At 38.1% G+C, this 18,944-nt stretch overlaps 1 protein-coding gene and 1 pseudogene across 6 annotated transcripts in view; both read left to right on the top strand.

The window, feature by feature from the left end:
- NBEA (neurobeachin) overlaps positions 1-18,944 on the top strand; it is a 674,548-nt gene that overhangs the window by 331,991 nt on the left and 323,613 nt on the right. The gene's annotated exons all lie outside the window — the stretch shown is intronic.
- On the top strand, positions 3-18,937 carry LOC139186284 (charged multivesicular body protein 3 pseudogene; annotated as a pseudogene).

Genomic DNA, 18,944 nt, shown 5'->3' with positions numbered 1-18,944 from the left:
TTAATTGTACAGTATTTAGACAACTAGTCAGTGTACATTTTATTCCACTGGGTGACTGCTCTTTCCTGCCATCTGTTCCAAAAATATGTAACAAAATATATTTTAGTTAAATGATTTATCACACAGGTACTTATACCTTAAAGGAACAAAGTTTAAAATGTTTAGCAATTTTCATTTGGGAGAGGGGAAGCAGGTATGAAATAAAGGGACAAAGTCTGTAAGATTTGTGTGAGTTCTGAGCCATGTCTTACCAAATAGTAAAGTTGTTTTACACAGATCAAGTGAACCCAGCCTGCAGTCCCATCTGCTGCTCCATCTGTTCTCAAAGCCGTGTTCAGTGTTTACTCCCTCAGCCCGTCTCAGTTCGTATGAAGTAGTTTCATTCGACCATATCATGCTCTCTGCTATCCCAGTAAAAATGCGAGAGAAGTTAAATGTAGGAACTACAGTGGTCTGGCTAGGAACATGTTTATACCATTGTTAAAATGATGTCATGGTGAGATTTATATTTGAGCTCATTATTGCATTTATCACTTTTATGATAAACTGTCGTTCATTATGATTTTTCCTATACTTTATTGGCAGTGAATATAGTAAGACAGATGTAACGGACAACATCCTGACATGTATAGCTTCTCTTAGCCAAAGACTTGCATCCCTTACAACTTGAGTTTCATCTGTGACAGAGTGTGTTCTTTGGAAAATAATGCCTGAAGATTTGGCATAGTCTGTGTCTCATTTGAAACCATATTTAATTATATTAATAAGGAAATAATTTTACTGTATGTAAAACTTACCTTTATCAAAAGAGGTGTCATGAAAGAATATTTTACAGGGTAGTCTTTGAAACCTATGTTGTATATGCTATAAATACCTATTTTGAAAAAAGTTAAATACAATTTAGTGGTTTTTTTTCCATCAATGTTTTATATTCTGAGAAATAGCCTCTGTTTTTACAACAATTCATCTTACTATGCATTTCTCACTTAGATATTTTATGACTGAGTTATTTTTAGTCATAACATTACAACTCTAAATATTAAAATGAAATTTGCCCTACTGCCAAGCAAAAGATACAAGAGAATATTAGTTTTCTTTTATAGCATAATCATTTTAAACATAGTAATATACTCTACTTCTTATAAAACTTTATTGCGAAAATAATTGATAATAATTATTATCCATGTTCAGGCAATGAAAAATAGAAAAAAATTATTTGTTCAGGCAGTTCATTGTCATATGAGTTATAAAATCTCTCATTTCACATAATGCTAGTTTTGCTAACTCATTTCAGCTGTGAAGTAAAAAACGAAAATTATACTGTTTATCAGGAATTTTGAAGAGTTAACAAATTGAACCTCTAGCTTGTAAGATTAAGATTATAGTTATTTCTTGGAAAAGAAGAAGAGTGAAAATTTTGCTAGTAGAGATTTTTAGCTTTTGAAACTGTTTTGTTATTCATTGGTAGTGTTTGGCATTTATTTTGATTTAGGGAAGGAGTTGGAATTATAGAAAGTAGTTATAATTTTTTTTAATTTAATCCAGGAAAACCTCTAAATGCTCATCATAATATTCTTTGTGCCATTTTAGGTTTGTTTTTCCATTTTTATATCAGTAGTTTCTCCAGTAAAAATGATTTTGGAACAAATAGTGAAATATAGCTAGCTATAAATATATAATCACATCTCATGTATATATTAACATAGCAAATGTCTATTTAGCACCTACTATATGTGACTCAGATGGTAAAGCATCTGCCTACAATGTGGGAGACCTGGGTTCAATCCCTGGGTCAGGAAGATCTCCTGGAGAAGGAAATGGCAACCCGATCCAGTATTCTTGCCTGGAAAATCCCATGGACAGAGGAGCCTAGTAGGCTACAGTCCATGGGGTTGCTAAGAGTTGTACCTGACTGAGCGACTTCACTTTCATATACCAAACACCATTATGGGCACTGGGAATAGAGAAGTGAATGAGACAAACATGTTTCTAAATTTTGGAGGAAAGACAAACAGACTAGCACATACAGTAACACAAGGGTGCTGTGATAGGGTCCGATGTTACAGGTACTAATCTGAGAAGAAGGAAGAGCACTTAACCTAGTCTGGAGGGGTGCATTCTCCAGTTGGTGGTAATGTCAGGGTTTTCAAAAAGTGCATCCAAGCAAAGCCAATACCATGAAACAAAAATAATCTTTCCAACAAATGATGCTGGAACAACTGGATGTCCAAAAATAAATGCAGACACAGACTTTATACTCTTCACAAAACTTAGCTCAGTGTGGATCACAGACTTAAATGTAAAATGAAAAATTATGAAACTCATAGAAGATACAAAGGAGAAAATCTAGATGATATGTTTGGTGATGAGTTTTTAGTTCTAAAACTAAAGGCATGATCCATGAAAGAAAGAACTGATGAGCTGGACTTCATTAAAATGAACTTCTGCTCTGCAAAAGACAGTAGCAAGAGAATGAGAAGACAGCCACAGACTGAGAGAAAATACTTGCAAAAGACACATCTAATAAAAGACTGTTATCTAAAGTATACAAAGACCTCTTAAGACTCAGCAATAAGAAAACTGATTAGAAAATGAGCCGTAGACCTTAACAAGTTCCTAAACAAAAGATGTACAGATGGAAAATAAGCAAAGGAAAAGATGTTCCACATCATAGGTCATCAGAAAAACGGAAATTTAAACAACAGTAAGATACTACTACACACCTATTAAAAGAGCCAAAACCCAGAACCCTGGCGACAGCAAGTGCTGCTCAGGCTGTGGAGTGACAGGAACTCTCATTCTTCGCTGGTGGAAATGCAGAATGGTACAGCCACTTTGGAAGACAGGTTGGCATTATTAAACTTAGTCTTCCCATGCAATACAGTAGCCATGCTCCTTGGTACTACCCAAAGGAATTAGAAACTTACATTCACACAAAAACCTGCATGTGGTGTTTATAATCATTTTATTCACAATTTCTAAAACTTGTAAACAGCCAAGATGCACTTTAGTAGGTGAATAGATAAATAACTACCTATTTATCTGATGCATTAAGACAATGGAGTATTTATTAATTAGTGCTAAACAGAAATGTGCTATCAAGCCATGAAAAGACATAAAGGAACTTTAATTCCATATTTCAAGATGAAAGAATCCAATATATGAAAAAGCTACTGTATGATTCTAACTATATGACATTATGGGAAAAGGCAAAACTGTGGACACAGTAAAAAGATCTGTGGTTGCCAGGGCTTAAGGGGAAGCAGAGATGGATAGGCAAAGCACAGAGGATTTTTAGGGCATGAATCGACCCTGTATGATACTGTAATACTGGATACATATCATTTTGCATTTTTCCAGACCTTTATAATATGCAACACAAAGCATGAATGGTCATGTAAACTGTAGACTTTGGATGATAATGCAGTCTATCAATGTAGGTTCATAATTTGTAGCAAATGTAACCACTGTAATGGGGATTAGTGATAATGAGGGAGAGTACAATAAGTTGGGGAGGACATCTGGGATATCTCTGTAACTTCTGTTTAAGTTTGCTGTGAACCTTAAACTGCTCTTAAAATTAGTCTATAAAAAGAGTGAAAGTAGGAGGCCCTATTGCCAAAAAAGAACGGCAACCCGCTCCAGTATTCTTGCCTAGAGAATCCCATGGACAGAGGAGCCTGGCAGGGTCCATGGGGTCGCAAAAAGTCAGACACGACTGAGCGCTCATGAGTTGGTATAATACAGTAAACAGAGCACCATGTTAGTTGAGAACTGAGAAATGATTAGGACATGGCTAGATGAAAGGAAAAAAAAAAAGTAGGAATAAAATTCTGGACTGAGGGAATAGTATAGTGCAAAAGCCTATTGGTGAGAGCCAGCAAGACGTGTTGCTGGAGAGCTCTTCTCAGTCACGCAAACAGCTGTTTCAGCGCATATTGTGTGCCAGCCACAGAGAGGCCAGGGTCATCCCTTTATGGCAAGAATCCTACCATGAAGGGGTTTGTAAGTAGTGCTAAGGATGCAGGAGTGTAAAGGATGGAAGAAGTTTGGCATAATCTGCAGAGTGACAAATGGATTTCTGGGGCTGGAGACTGGAAGCGAGATAGCTGTCTGAAATTTCAGAATCTCGTTGAAGAGAATGGTGTCATAAACCAACTAAGAGTGGCTATGAGGATGGAAGAAGTGGACAAGTTTGAAGTAGCTGGTGGCTCAGGTGGTAGAGAATCCACCTACAATGGGGGAGACCTGGTTTTAATCCCTGGATTGGGAAGATCCCCTGGAGGAGGGCCTAGCAATCCACTCCAGTATTCTTGCCTGGAGAATCCATCTCATGGACAGAGAAGCCTGGTGGGCTACAGTCCATGGGGTCACAAAGGGTTGGACAGACTGAGCAACTCAACACACAACAGAACACTTAGAAATTAAATCTACAGAACTGCTGATAGATTGAATGGTAGAGAGGACAGAAGGAATCATGGGTACTTTGCTTTCTTGTTTAAGAGCTGGATAATTTACAATAGTGTAGTTTACTTAGAACAATACAGAAAGAGAGACGTAGGTTGAGTAAGAGATGTTTTTATTTTTGGTTACACTGAGTTCATGGGCTTCGAAGGTGGAGTTAGTGGTAAAAATAAATAAGTAAATAAATCCGTTAGGGCTTTCCTTGTAGCTAAGTGGGTAAAGAATCTGCCTGCAATGCAGGAGACCAGGGTTTGATCCCTGGGTTGGGAAGATCTTCTGGAGAAGGAAATGGCAACCCATTCCAGTATTTTTGCCTGGAGAATCCCATGGACAGGGGAGCCTGGCAGTCTGCACTCCATGGTGTCACAAGAGTCAGACACGACTTAGCGTCTAAACCACCAACCACTGCCAGTGCAGGACAAAGCTTTGATCCCTGGGTCAGGAAGATCTCCTGGAGTAAGAAATGTCAACCCACTCCAGTATTCTTGCCTGGAATGAGGAGAGGAGCCAGAAGGCTACAGTCCATGAGGTCTCAAAGAGTCAGACACGACTGAGCATGCAGTCACATGCTCTGAATTCGTAGCACCTATGAAAGTTCCAAGTAGAAATGTTAGATTGATGTCTTAGATTTTGGGTGTCAGGCTTCAAAGAGACAGCTCTTGTTGTTTAGTCCCTTGAGTTTTGTCTGGCTCTTTTCTGACCCCATGGACTGTAGCCCACCAGGCTCCTCTGTCCATGGATTTCCCAGGCAAGAATACTGGAGTGGGTTGACATTTCATCCTCCAAGGGATCTTCCTGACCCAGGGATCGAACCCACGTCACCTGCATTGGCAGGTGAGTTCTTTGCCACTGAGCCACTTGGGAAGCCCAAAGAGACAGCTCATGTAGAGATTTAGATTCAGGAGTTCTCAGCTTGCATGCGGTCAGTGGGGGATAAGGATGCAAATGTGGTGCTCAGAGAGAGTGTGTGGAGTGGAAAACCTGGGGCCAGGCTCTTACTGCTGTTTCTGCTGGGAGTCTTCTTTCCCCACATCTTCACATGATTGATTCTACCCGTCATTGAGAATCCGCTTAAATGTCACACTCTCAGAGAGGCTCCCCTGACCATATTATTGAGTTATCAATTCAGTAGCATTGTCTCAAAATACTTTCTTTATACAAGGTTCAAATACCAGTTCTCCTATTGATAAACTAGGCATGTAATATAATCTCCCTCTGATATTGTTTCACATCTTGCCTAGTTTCTCTGAAAGTTGGAAGTAATATATGACATTTTTTTTACAACTACAGTAATATTGGCACCTTAAAAATAGAAGTTTTTTTATTATTTTTTGTTATGACATATTATATTTTGCTGACTCCTATTTTTACTTTGGCCCTTTCCTTTTCAATTTAAACTTTTCTCTTTCATAAATTTGAACTGGGAGTTCCAAATCAAAAAAATATCATATTTAAATGGTTGGGATGTAGTTATAGTAAAGACATATTGCTTTGTTTATCTGGCCTATATTTGTTGATGCCCACTATATCCAGGCACATGTTAGATTCTTTGCATACACTTTTAGCACATTTGCATGGAAATGCAACATTTTTCTTAACATTTGCTAATACTGTAAAATGAAACATGCATAAAATGTTTTCTCTTGGTTGTTAAATATCAGTTTTAATTTGTCCTTGTGGGAATGAAGATAAAAATCTTTAAGTGGAAATTGTTATAAATGTTTATGCTACTTAACATCTACACTCGTGAATAAAATTCATCAATCATAGGTGGAGAAAGCAATTGTGCAGTTGTCTACAATTAACAGGACAAAAACAGTTGATGAATGTGCAGCTGAATTAAAATACTCCCTAGGACAGGCTGAAATTATAAACTGGATCATTTAAAGGAATCTAACAAAGGATCTTTATAATTAAAACAAAGCAAGGTTAATGGGATGTAAAATTGCCTATAATATCTTGGCAATAATAATTGGATTTTAAATTATTAAAATATGAATTGAACTATAAAGCAAATAAGAAAGACTTTTAAATTATAGAACTTGAGTAATCTTTTGAAATAAATTAATCATTTGCCTAAAATAAACCTTTATCACTCTTTTGGAAATGTATAGGATACAATTAATGAATATTCATGACAAGTCAGAATATATTCTTGTTTAGCATGGAATTTGACCTATGGTTCATGAGATTCCAATTTATTGGTTTGTTTTTTAAAATCTGGAAAATACATACCTTACATTTCTTACATTTTGAAGAAGAGAAGCATATTGCATTCAAGTATAATTTTTTACTGATAATATAACCTAAACTTTAATATCCTCTTTAATTTAACAAATGCTATTTAATAATTGAACCAATAAGCTTTAGTTTGCTTGAGTTTGTTTCGTGTCCTTGATGTGGCAAAAACTATGTTTTAAAAAGGGGATTCCCAGGTAGCTCAGCTGTAAAGAATCTGTCTACAGTGCAGGAGATTGGGTTCGATTGCTGGATGGGAAAGTTTCCCTGGAAAAGACATAGGCTACCCACTCCAGTATTTTTGGCCTTCCCTGGTGGTTCAGATAGTAGAGAATGTGCCTGCAATGCGGGAGACCCGCATTTGATCCCTGGGTTGGGAAGAACCCCTAGAGGAAGGCATGGCAACCCACTCCATTATTCTTGCCTGGAGAATCTTCATAGACACAGGAGCCTGGAAGACTACAGTCCATGGGGTCGCAAAGAGTCGGACACGACTGAACAACTAAGCACAGCAAAGCACATGTTTGAAAAACCAGCACCTTCAGACTCTATAAGAAACTTTTTTCTTAGAGTTGAGATTCTGATTTTGAACCAAGAAACCATAGAACTGCCTAAAAAACAAAGTTCCCTCTATATTTTTTCATGTAATACCTTATTTATACTTTTTTCTTACTATTCAGTTATTCATTTTAAATATTAGTAAATTATTAAACATATGAGCTTCATAAATCAGGTAAAAAATTCTGTGCTTTTACAAAATGTATAGATCTTAAACAGTATTGCTAATTTATAGACTTAAATTTAGATATTGACAATGAATAATACATTTACTGAAAACTAAGATAAACAGCTCCCATTTAATAATGGCTAAATTTCAAGTAAAAAGGAAATTATTTCAAGATTAGTAATCATAAATTTTATCTGAATTACATTTAGACCATATTTTAAAAATATATGCATATATATATATGTATTTAGGTTTTTTTTAGTCCCTCTGAGAACGACTTCAAATGGACTTTCCTTCTAGGCACCATTATTTTAGCTTTGGTGAGAGTTAAGTAGTCTGACAGAATGTGGTCCACTGGAGAAGGGAATGGCAAACCACTTCAGTATTCTTGCCTTGAGAACCCCATGAACAGTATGAAAAGGGAAAATGATAGGATACTGAAAGGGGAACTCCCCGGGTCGGTAGGTGCCCAATATGCTGCTGGAGATCAGTGCAGAAACAACTCCAGAAAGAATGAAGGGATGGAGCCAAAGCAAAAACAATACCCAGTTGTGGATGTGACTGGTGATAGAAGCAAGGTCCGATGCTGTAAAGAGCAAGATTGCATAGGAACCTGGAATGTCAGGTCCATGAATCAAGGCAAATTGGAAGTGGTCAAACAGGAGATGGCAAGAGTGAACATCGACATTCTAGGAATCAGCAAACTAAAATGGACTGGAATGGGTGAATTTAACTCAGATGACCATTATATCTACTAATGCGGGCAGAACCTCTGAGAAGAAATGGAGTAGCCATCATGGTCAACAGAAGAGTCCCAAATGCAGTACTTGGATGCAATCTCAAAAAGGACAGAATGATCTCTGTTCATTTCCAAGGCAAACCATTCAGTATCACAGTAATCCAAGTCTATGCCCCAACCAGTAATGCTGAAGAAGCTGAAGTTGAACGGTTCTATGAAGACCTACAAGACCTTTTAGAACTAACACCCAAAAAAGATGTCCTTTTCATTATAGGGGACTGGAATGCAAAAGTAGGAAGTCAAGAAAGACCTGGAGTAACAGGCAAACTTGGCCTTGGAGTACAGAATGAAGCAGGGCAAAGGCTAATAGAGTTTTGCCAAGAGAACGCCCTTGTCATAGCAAAACCCTCTTCCAACAACACAAAGAAGACTCTATACATGGACATCACCAGATGGTCAACATCGAAATCAGATTGATTATATTCTTTGCAGCCAAAGATGGAGAAGCTCTATACAGTCAGCAAAAACAAGACCGGGAGCTGACTGTGGCTGAGATCATGAACTCCTTATTGCCAAATTCAGATCTAAATTGAAGAAAGTAGGGAAAACCACTAGACCATTCAGGTATGACCTAAATCAAATTCCTTATGATTATACAGTGGAAGTGAGAAAAAGATTTACGGGACTAGATCTGATAGAGTGCCTGATTAACTATGGACGGAGGTTCAAGACATTGTACAGGACACAGGGATCAGGACCATCCCCATGTAAAAGAAATGCAAAAAAGCAAAATAGCTGTCTGGGGAGGCCTTACAAATAGCTGTGAAAAGAAGAGAAGTGAAAAGCAAAGGAGGAAAAGAAAGATATAAGCATCTGAAGGCAGAGTTCCAAAGAATAGCAAGGAGAGATAAGAAAGCCTTCCTCAGTGATCAATGCAAAGACATAGAGGAAAACAACAGAATGGGAAAGACTAGAGATCTCTTCAAGAAAATTAGAGATACCAAGGGAGCATTTCATGCAAAGACGGGCTCAATAAAGGGCAGAAATGGTAGGGACCTAACAGAAGCAGAAGATAATAAGAAGAGGTGGCAAGAATACACAGAAGAACAGTACAAAAAAAGAGCTTCATGACCCAGATAATCACGATGGTGTGATCACGCACCTAGAGCCAGACATCCTGGAATGTGGTATCTAAGCAGACCTTAGAAACCATCACTACAAACAAAGCTAGTGGAGGTGATGGAATTCGGGTTGAGCTATTTCAAATCCTGAAAGATGATGCTGTGAAAGTGCTACACTCAATATGCCAGCAAATTTGGAAAACTCAGCAGTGGCCACAGGACTGGAAAAGGTCAGTTTTCATTCCAATCCCAAAGAAAGGCAATGCCAAAGAATGCTCAAACTACCACACAATTGCACTCATCTCACATGCTAGTAAAGTAATGCTCAAAATTCTGCAAGCCAGGCTTCAGCAATACGTGAACCGTGAACTTCCTGATGTTCAAGCTGGTTTTAGAAAAGGCAGAGGAACCAGAGATCAAATTGCCAACATCCTCTTGATCATGGAAAAGGCAAGAGAGTGCCAGAAAAACATCTATTTCTGCTTTATTGACTATGCCAAAGCCTTTGACTGTGTGGATCACAATAAACTGTGGAAAATTCTGAAAGAGATGGGAATCCCAGACCACCTGACCTGCCTCTTGAGAAACCTATATGCAGGTCAGGAAGCAACAGTTAGAACTGGACATGGAACAACAGACTGGTTGCAAATAGGAAAAGGAGTACGTCAAGGCTGTATATTGTCACCCTGCTTATTTAATTTCTATGCAGCGTACATCATGAGAAACGCTGGGCTGAAGGAAGCACAAGCTGGAATCAAGATTGCTGGGAGAAATATCAATAACCTCAGATATGCAGATGACACCAACCCTTATGGCTGAAAGTGAAGAGGAACTAAAAAGCCTCTTGATGAAAGTGAAAGAAGAGAGTGGAAAAGTTGGCCTAAAGCTCAACATTCAGAAAACAAAGATCAAGGCATCTGGTCCCATCACTTCATGGGAAATAGATGGGGAAACAGTGGAAACAGTGTCAGATTTTATTTTTGGGGGCTCCAAAATCACTGCAGATGGTGATTGCAGCCAGGAAATTAAAAGATGCTTACTCCTTGGAAGGAAAGTTATGACCAACCTAGATAGCATATTCAAAAGCAGAGACATTACTTTGCCAACAAAGGTTCTTCTAGTCAAGGCTTTGGTTTTTCCAGTGGTCATGTATGGATGTGAGAGTTGGACTGTGAAGAAAGCTGAGCACCGAAGAATTGATGCTTTTGAACTGTCGTGTTGGAGAAGACTCTTAAGAGTCCCTTGGACTGCAAGGAGATCCAACCAGTCCATTCTAAAGGAGATCAACCCTGGGTGGTCTTTGGAAGAACTGATTCTAAAGCTGAAACTCCAATACTTTGGCCATCTCATGCGAAGAGTTGACTCATTGGTAAAGACTCTGATGCTGGGAGGGATTGGGGGCAGGAGGAGAAGGGGACAACAAAGGATGAGATGGCTTGATGGCATCACCGACTCAATGGACGTGAGTTTGAGTGAACTCCGGGAGTTGGTGATGGACAGGAAAGCCTGGTGTGGGGCAATTCTTGGGTCATAGAGAGTCAGACACAACTAAGCGACTGAACTGAACTGAACTGAAGTAGTTTATTTCATAAGACACAAATGGTTTCTTACATTTAAAACAATGAAAAGGGAAAGGTACCCTATTTTTGGTAGAGTCATTTCAGTGCCATATTTCTTCCTGTTCCTTTTTTCCTAAAGACATAGTTTTGTTGTTGTTTTTATTGTTCTTTCTTACTACAAGCAAATGCCAGCTAGGATTCAAAAAACCAGTCATGGCATGGTTTCCCAGGTGGCTCAGTGTTAAAGAATCTGCCTGCCAGTGTGAGAGTTGCACGAGACATGAGCTCAATCCTGGGTCAGGAAGACCCCCTGGGAGAGGAAATGGCAGCTCCCCCAGTATTCTTGCCTGTATAGATAGTACCATGGACAGAAGAGCCTAGTGGTCTACAGTCCATGGTGTTGCAAAGAATCAGACACGACTGAGGAACTGAGCACGTGTGCACATAGTCATGGCCTGGCCATTAATTTAGTCTAGGAACTCTCCCCAAGGTGTCTGGGTAATGGCTTCAATGCTTTGATTATAGGCTGATTAGTTCCCATATTCATAAGGTGACAACACAGACGATTTATATCCCTCAGTTGCTCTCTACAGAACAATGTGTGGAAAAACAGAATACTTATTTTATAGCATGACTGTTGTAAAGAGTCACAGTCCAAGCTAAAAGGATTAGTTATTTTCTAATTACCAAAAATAGTGTAATAGCAGTACAGGTATTTCTGACATTCTTAATTTCTATATAATTACCATACATACAGGAAAAAAAACTGAATAAATGCTATAAAATACTTGTTAAATAGTGTTAGCAGTGATATAAATACATTTTACATCTGGTCTTCATCTGAAAGTAATTTGTAATTGAGAAGTTAGAGTTTATATGCACAAAATGTTAAACAGTTCAAAATGTCACAGGCATTATAAATAAGTCGTGCAAAAAAAATGGTATAAAAATTGCATTGACTGTAGAAGAAGGACCTGTTCCTGTAGACAGTAATGATTGGGGAAGGCTTCTTTTAGGGCCTAAACAGATAGAGGCACACTATGTAGGATTAAAAAAAGAAAAAAAAAAAAATCAACTCTAGTTTTTTTTGTGAAAATAAGATTTAAAACAATAAAAAATACCTTTATGTTTTTTATTATCCAATAAAGCAAATATGGACATAATTTTATTTTAAAAATTATAATCTCCTTTGAACTTTATATTATTTAAATTGAAAAATGAGAATCGTATTTTTTTCCAGATTTTTTAATAGTCTTTAAAAAAATCACAGGAAGAAATTGAACTTTTCTGATTCAGTCAAACTTTTCCTTACAGTGTCACCAGAAACTTTATGCCTTTCCTTTTACATTCTGGGGCCACTGAAATTAACACAGAGGTATTACATCTGCTCCTACACTGTGTGGCCACTTCTCTTCTGATAAGGACCTGTCTTCTTGACTAAATCAGGATCTAAAAATCTAATCTTACAGCTTGAGCATGTACTATTTCTTCTAGTTTTTAGGATATGTGAGACATTACACACCCATTTTCTAATCAGAAGACTAAAACTTAAGACACATGGAAAATTATTTGTCCAAATTTATAACATTAATAAAAAGCAGAATTTAAAAATAAACTAGTTCTTCCTTCTGTTCTCCCATTCATCTATAGAGGATGAAAGATTTATTTGCCTTTTCTGTTGACATTTTTTCTTTCAATAAAACAACAGAAACTATTTATATTTAAAATTCAGGATCTCAGGGCTTCTAATCAATGAAAAACAATTTAAATTATAACAAATTGCATAGAATTAGAGACTTCCTAGTAAACAGAACTTGCCATAATGATATGTATTCCATTTGGAAGAGAATGCTTTGTTTTGTTCCCTGATTGCTTTCCTGTATCTATGACAGCTCCATTCTAGAAGAAGAATGAATGGGATTCAACAAATTGTTTTCTTTTTCTAGTCCCTTTGAAAAATATACTTAGAGTAGAAGATGAAGACCAGTTCATTTACTTCCTGTGTTGTACAGATACTCTGAGGAAGAAAATGTTCCATAATTACCAAGTTATATGATATTTTTATTTACCCGTTTTCTATGTGCTAAATATATAATAGAATTTTATAGTGTTAAGCTAATTTATCATTAAAATTATATTTCTTCTTTTCCCCTCCTTCCTACATAACCTGCTCAGGAATTCATTCAGTCATTTTTTCCATTTAGTCATGTGTTATTGGTGAGTCCATGTTTCTCAACAGCTACCATGCAAATCATGTTGGATACAGAGATGAATAGGGATTGTACTTCATTTAACGAACTTCACAGTCTAAGAGAGACTTGTTAAAAGGAAAAAAGAGGGGGAGAAGTCCATAAGACAGCGTGATAAATATAATTCCCAGAACATCTGAGAAATTGGGACAAGGTCTCTTAGTTGTATGGAGAGGAGTGAGTGGTAAGAGTTCCACAAAGAAGTAGCACATACAGAAATCCTGAAGTTGCATGAATCATTAAAAGAACTATGTCCTCTGAAACACAAAAAAACATATACTGAAAAGGCAGTAGATAAAGTTGGAAAAGTTAAAAAAAAAAAAGTTGGAAAAGTAGACCGACGTCTATGCTGCTAAGTCGCTTCAGTCGTGTCCGACTCTGTGCGACCCCACAGACGGCAGCCCACCAGGCTCTGCTGTCCCTGGGATTCTCCAGGCAAGAACACTGGAGTGGGTTGCCATTGCCTTCTCCATTGTGTGAAAGTGAAAAGTGAAAGTGAAGTCGCTCAGTCGCGTCTGACTCGTAGCGACCCCATGGACTGCAGCCTACCAGGCTCCTCCATCCATGGGATTTTCTAGGCAAGAGTACTGGAGTGGCTTGCCATTGCCTTCTCCGAGACCGATGTCTATGTATAATGTTTAACTATTATCTTGTCAATAAAAGTAGCCAAGAAGTGTAAATAACACTAGTGGCAGAGCGAAAAATGTAACAGAGGAACTGAAGATTTGAGAGAGTCAGAGAAATCGGGGGGCTGTTGTAATTGGATGACAGATGATTAGGCTTGAATTAAAACAATGTTTAAGTAATAAAGAAGCAGATTAAAAATAAATAAAATTGACAAGATTAGTGCTTAATATAGGATGATCTTAAAGTCAGATTTCAACAGATTGAAGAGTGAATAAAGCTGAATGGGCAGTGAGGGTTATCTTCTGCTGTAGAACATTCACATCCTACCCCTAGGATGAATATGAATATGGCTTTCCTGGTTGCTCAGGAAAGCCTTAAATTCTGTCACCTCTCAGTTTTTCAAAGCTTCCCATGGTCTCTTTTTATTCATTCGGTTTTGTACTATTTTATTTCCTGAATTTCTTAATTCTAATCTTGATAGTCCTTGGGGGATATATATATATATATATATATATTTTTTTTTTTTTTTTTTAAGGTTTTCCTGGTGGCTCAGAGAGTAAAGAGTCTGCCTACAATGTAAGAGACCTGGGTTTGATCCCTGGGTCAGGAAGGTCTGCTGGAGAAGGGAATGGCAACCCACTCCACTACTTTTGCCTGAAGAATCCCATGGACAGAGGAGCCTGACAGGCTACAGTCCATGAGATCATAAAGAGTCAGACATTACTGAGTGACTAACAGTTTCATAGATTTTAAAAATACAATTTGGAAAAACTCTTGTGTATTAATGATTCATCAGATTATACAAAGATGAAGGGAATTACACTGACTTGAAAAATAGTTTTTGAGATTTTTACCCAAAATGCAGAAAGAGAAAGAAATGAAAAATGAAAGTGATATTAAGAGGTGTGGAGGTAGAATAAGAAAGTTTAATTTGTAAATCATCAGAATTGAAAAAGGAAAATAAATACACAGTAGGTGAAATAAAATATTTTAAAAGATAATGTTTGTGAATTTTTAAAAGCTGATTGAAAATAAAAATATAGTAATATGAAAATCACAGTGTACCTCAAGTAGGATAAATAAAAAGAAACCCAGGCTAGACACATGGTACTGAAACTGGGCAAAGCCAAAAATAAAGAGGTAAAAGCACCCAGAAAGAAGGAACTGATCATTTAGAAAAATGGGAAAGTAGAATGACAGCAACAAAGAAAGCTAGAAGATAAGGACATAATACTTTCAATGTTTGAAGAAAAAAGTCTCAAAAATTGTATACACAACAAAAATATTTTCAAAAACTATTAGGGGGTGTGATGGTGCAGTAATTTTGTGACATTTTAACTTAACTCCAGTGCCAACCTTTGCTTCCCAGTTCAAAGGAAACAATTAAAAAAGCACACATTATAAGCCACTCTGCCAGAGGGAAATAGACATCATTAGCAAAGAATTTTAATCACTTACTTTTGATCTGTCTAGTGACTCCCTGGAAGAATAGGTTAAAAGATTCCTTTTGCCTAACTTGGAACTGGCCCAGTGTGAAAAGAAAGCTGCTTTACTGAGGGTGTTTGTTGAAGGCCTTTATAGGCCAGTATCTTAGGTTGCCATTGCCTGAGGTGATAGAGAACAATTGAGGCCAATGGTAGACAAACCGAAAAGCTTGAGAGGAACAGCAGGGGAGTGAAATTGTACACTGCTGCTGTCACTTCAGTCGTGTCCGACTCTGTGCGACCCCGTAGATGGCAGCCCACCAGGCTCCCCCATCCCTGGGATTCTCCAGGCAAGAACACTGGAGTGGGTTGCCATTTCCTTCTCCAGTGCATGAAAGTCAAAAGTGAAAGTGAAGTCGCTCAGTCGTGTCCGACTCTTAGCGACCCCATGGACTGCAGCCCACCAGGCTCCTCCATCCATGGGATTCTCCAGGCAAGAGTACTGGAGTGGGTTGCCATTTCCTTCTCCAAAATGTACACAGCACTTTGAAAAGCTCGGACATACTTCTGAAATTCTAAAGGGCCCTGCACATGCTTAGTTTTCATGCTCTGGAAAGAGGAGAAAGTTCCAGACTCTCACCTGTGGATGCTAAGATTCTGTGGCAGCAGGAAGTAAACACAAAGGTAGGGTTGAAACCTGCCTGGTTGAGTGCTCAAAGACTGTCAACACATACACGCAGCTCCTTGAGAAAGTCTGAGAGATTTTTTTAGATTTAGGCATTTAAAGAAATTTTTTTCTAATCATTAACTTCCACTAATTAATAAAAACAGAGACCTAAATAACCACACATGACGAGGAATACAGCATTAACAAAATTAGCTTAGAAAAGTCAACTTAAGTTTCCTCAGAGGTCCAGATGTAGGACTGAGAAGGGATACCCCCATCTTTACCTAGCGTTACATATTTCCTAAGCAGCTGTAGCACAGATCACGGATTGAGTGAAGGTGCTGCAAGAGGATGCTTAAAATGTGGAATCACGGGATCCAAGTTAGTGAAAAAGGAAATAAATTGAGCAGTGGATGAAGGACTAAGAGAAAACAGAGGGATCACAGAAGTGGAAGTTGGAAGTCTTTTTTTTTTTTTTTTTTCTGCCTAGAACCAGGGAGAGACAAGTGAAGGGAAGAGAGAAAGGTTAGGATTCTTATCTGTGACTGTGACACAGAGTAGATTATTTGAGCTTAAAAATATAATATGTGAAGCTGATTATGGCCAATAGAGTGACTTCCTGAAGTGAGATAGAATTGAAGATTCTAAAGGAATCTTAGATTTGGGGATTTTTAGCTCCCCTTTAAAAGAGTCAGATAAGTAGAGGCATGGAAATAAAACATCACACATGCCTCTCAATGGCCCCACCCAAGCAGCTGCCTGTGACCTGCCTGGGCTCAGGGAATGGAAAGCTGGGAAGTGCAAGTTCAGTTCAGTTCGCCATGGGGCTATTTGGAAAAACCCAGGAGAAGCCGCCGGAAGAGCTGGTCAGTGAATGGTCACTAAAGATAAGAAATGAGAGTCGTTGACGGGCAGATATGAGATATCCATAGAGAAGAAGAAAAAGTGAAACAGTCTATGAATGATGCTGCCAGAAAGGATCAGAAGGATGTCTGCATGGTTCTGGCCAAGGAGATGATTCAGGTCAAGGAAGGCCATGAGCAAGCTCTGTACATCCAAAGCGCACATGAACTCCGTGCTCACAGGGGTGAAGAACCAGCCGACAGTTGTGTGAGTGGCTGGTTCTCTTGCAGAAGAACACAGAGGTGATGAAGGCCATGCAGCATCTTGTGAAGATCTTGGAAATCCAGGCCACCGTGTGGGAGCTGTCCAAAGAGACGATGAAGGCTGGGATCATAGAAAAGATGTTAGAGGACACTTTTGAAAGCATGGGCAATCAAGAAGAAATGAAAGAAGCAGCAGCAATAGAAATTGACAGAATTCTGTTTGACATCACCATAGGGGCTTTAGGCAAAGCACCTAGTAAGGTGCCAGATGTACTCCCGGAGCCTAAATCTCCAGGAGCCATGGCTGCATGAGAAGATGAGGAGGAATAAGAGGCCCTGGAAGCCATTCAGTATTGTAGGGCCCCCAGCCTCTCCTCACAGCCCCATTATTGGGCATACACTCCTTGAAGCCATTTCTGTGTCTCTTGCACTACCCATCTGGGTGTGGCACTGTGTTGTGGAGAAGGTTCTCTGCTAATCTCTCTTCACCCTCTGAAGAGGCTTTGGGATTCAGCGGGATTGTTCTTGAGAGGCGGTGTAGTAAATTCATCATTTTTAGGAGTATAAACAGAAGTGTCATTTTAGGAGATGAGGGCAAAGAAGTCTGTCTTCTTACAATGCACTTCTGAGAATAGTGTTGATTGCCTGAATGTTGAGGATTCTGTGTGTGTGTGTGTGTGTGTGTGTGTGTGTGTATACTTGGTCTGTAAAACACTATATAAATGGATCTTAATAAATTTATGCTTTAAAAAAAACACACATACAAACATATCATGCATTAGTTGATGTATAACTCCTCAGTGAAGAACTGGGAGGACAGACTTTCAGACAACCAATACAGTTTTCTCTGGTGTATCTGAGGCATGAATCTCTCCTACCCCATCCCCTGCTCTGCCGCCATGCCTCTTGGCTTTGGTCATCCACTGTTTTGTTGCTAAGAATGGTATAATACCTATTAACCAGCCAGACCCTGAGTCTCTCCCTTCCTGCTGTCTTCTGTTAATCTATTTAAATATAATCTGCACTAATTCACACATATTAGATTTCTTCCTGGCTTTCTTCAGCCTTCATGCACTAGATAAAGCCACTGAACCAAAGATTCCAACCTCTTCTCTTTTGAAGATTATCTATAAAATATAGACCAATGAGGTCATCAAAAGTTAATAGTTGGGAAGTTTAGTCTTTAACTTCTTTTATTTTCCCAGCTTCCTCAGTGATTAAATTTAAGACTATCTGTATGATTGTTTGCCCTCCAACATTATTTACAGAAGTGTTTGAGCCACTTTCCAAGTTAGAGCCAAGTATTATGGCTTCTAGTAGATTTCCCCTTACTCTTATGTTCTTTGAATAACTTAAGTTGTTAACATCCATCCTGAAAACTAGACAATATTCCCTTTGGAATGTGCCTGCGTTCCTCTTAAGTGAGGCCTCCGTCATATGGCCAGGAAGTTCTGCTGTTCCTAGAGTGACAGTCAATTTAACCCAAATCTCACCATGGGATAACCAAGTTTATGTCAGAACAGACATAGATTTTTGTAAGATTTCTAGTGAGAAACTATCTTGAACTCACTGCTCCTCAGAATTTGTTTCAGGAAGGTTCTATCTTAGAATTAAGGATCTGAGCATATAAGTGAATTTTAGATGTAATTTAGTCCTAGTGTCTATATTAATTAAAGTTAAGAATCCAGTCTAGATTTTCTAACGTACGATTATCCAGGTTTTGGGTAAAACTTTACTTTCATGACATTGAATTCTGTTGTTTTAACCATTTTAAAAGTGTCCAGAATCCTTGTTTTTCTTGTGTTTAATAACTTTATTAAATTAACTGAATCATTTGTTCACAAGACACACTATATTTAAAAGGCATTGCTGAAACAGTTTAATAGCATATTTTGTAATTGTATGATTTAGACTTATCTAAAATTTATGCATAGTTAATATTTACAATACTGAAATTTGATTACTGAAAAAAGTTGAGTTGCACAGTTATTAATATTAATTCCAAAGGTATTTTTCTTTTCAG

This window comes from Bos indicus, chromosome 12, assembly GCF_029378745.1.
Source record: "Bos indicus isolate NIAB-ARS_2022 breed Sahiwal x Tharparkar chromosome 12, NIAB-ARS_B.indTharparkar_mat_pri_1.0, whole genome shotgun sequence".
NCBI lineage: Eukaryota > Metazoa > Chordata > Mammalia > Artiodactyla > Bovidae > Bos > Bos indicus.
This window is presented reverse-complemented; position numbering and strand designations above follow the sequence as displayed.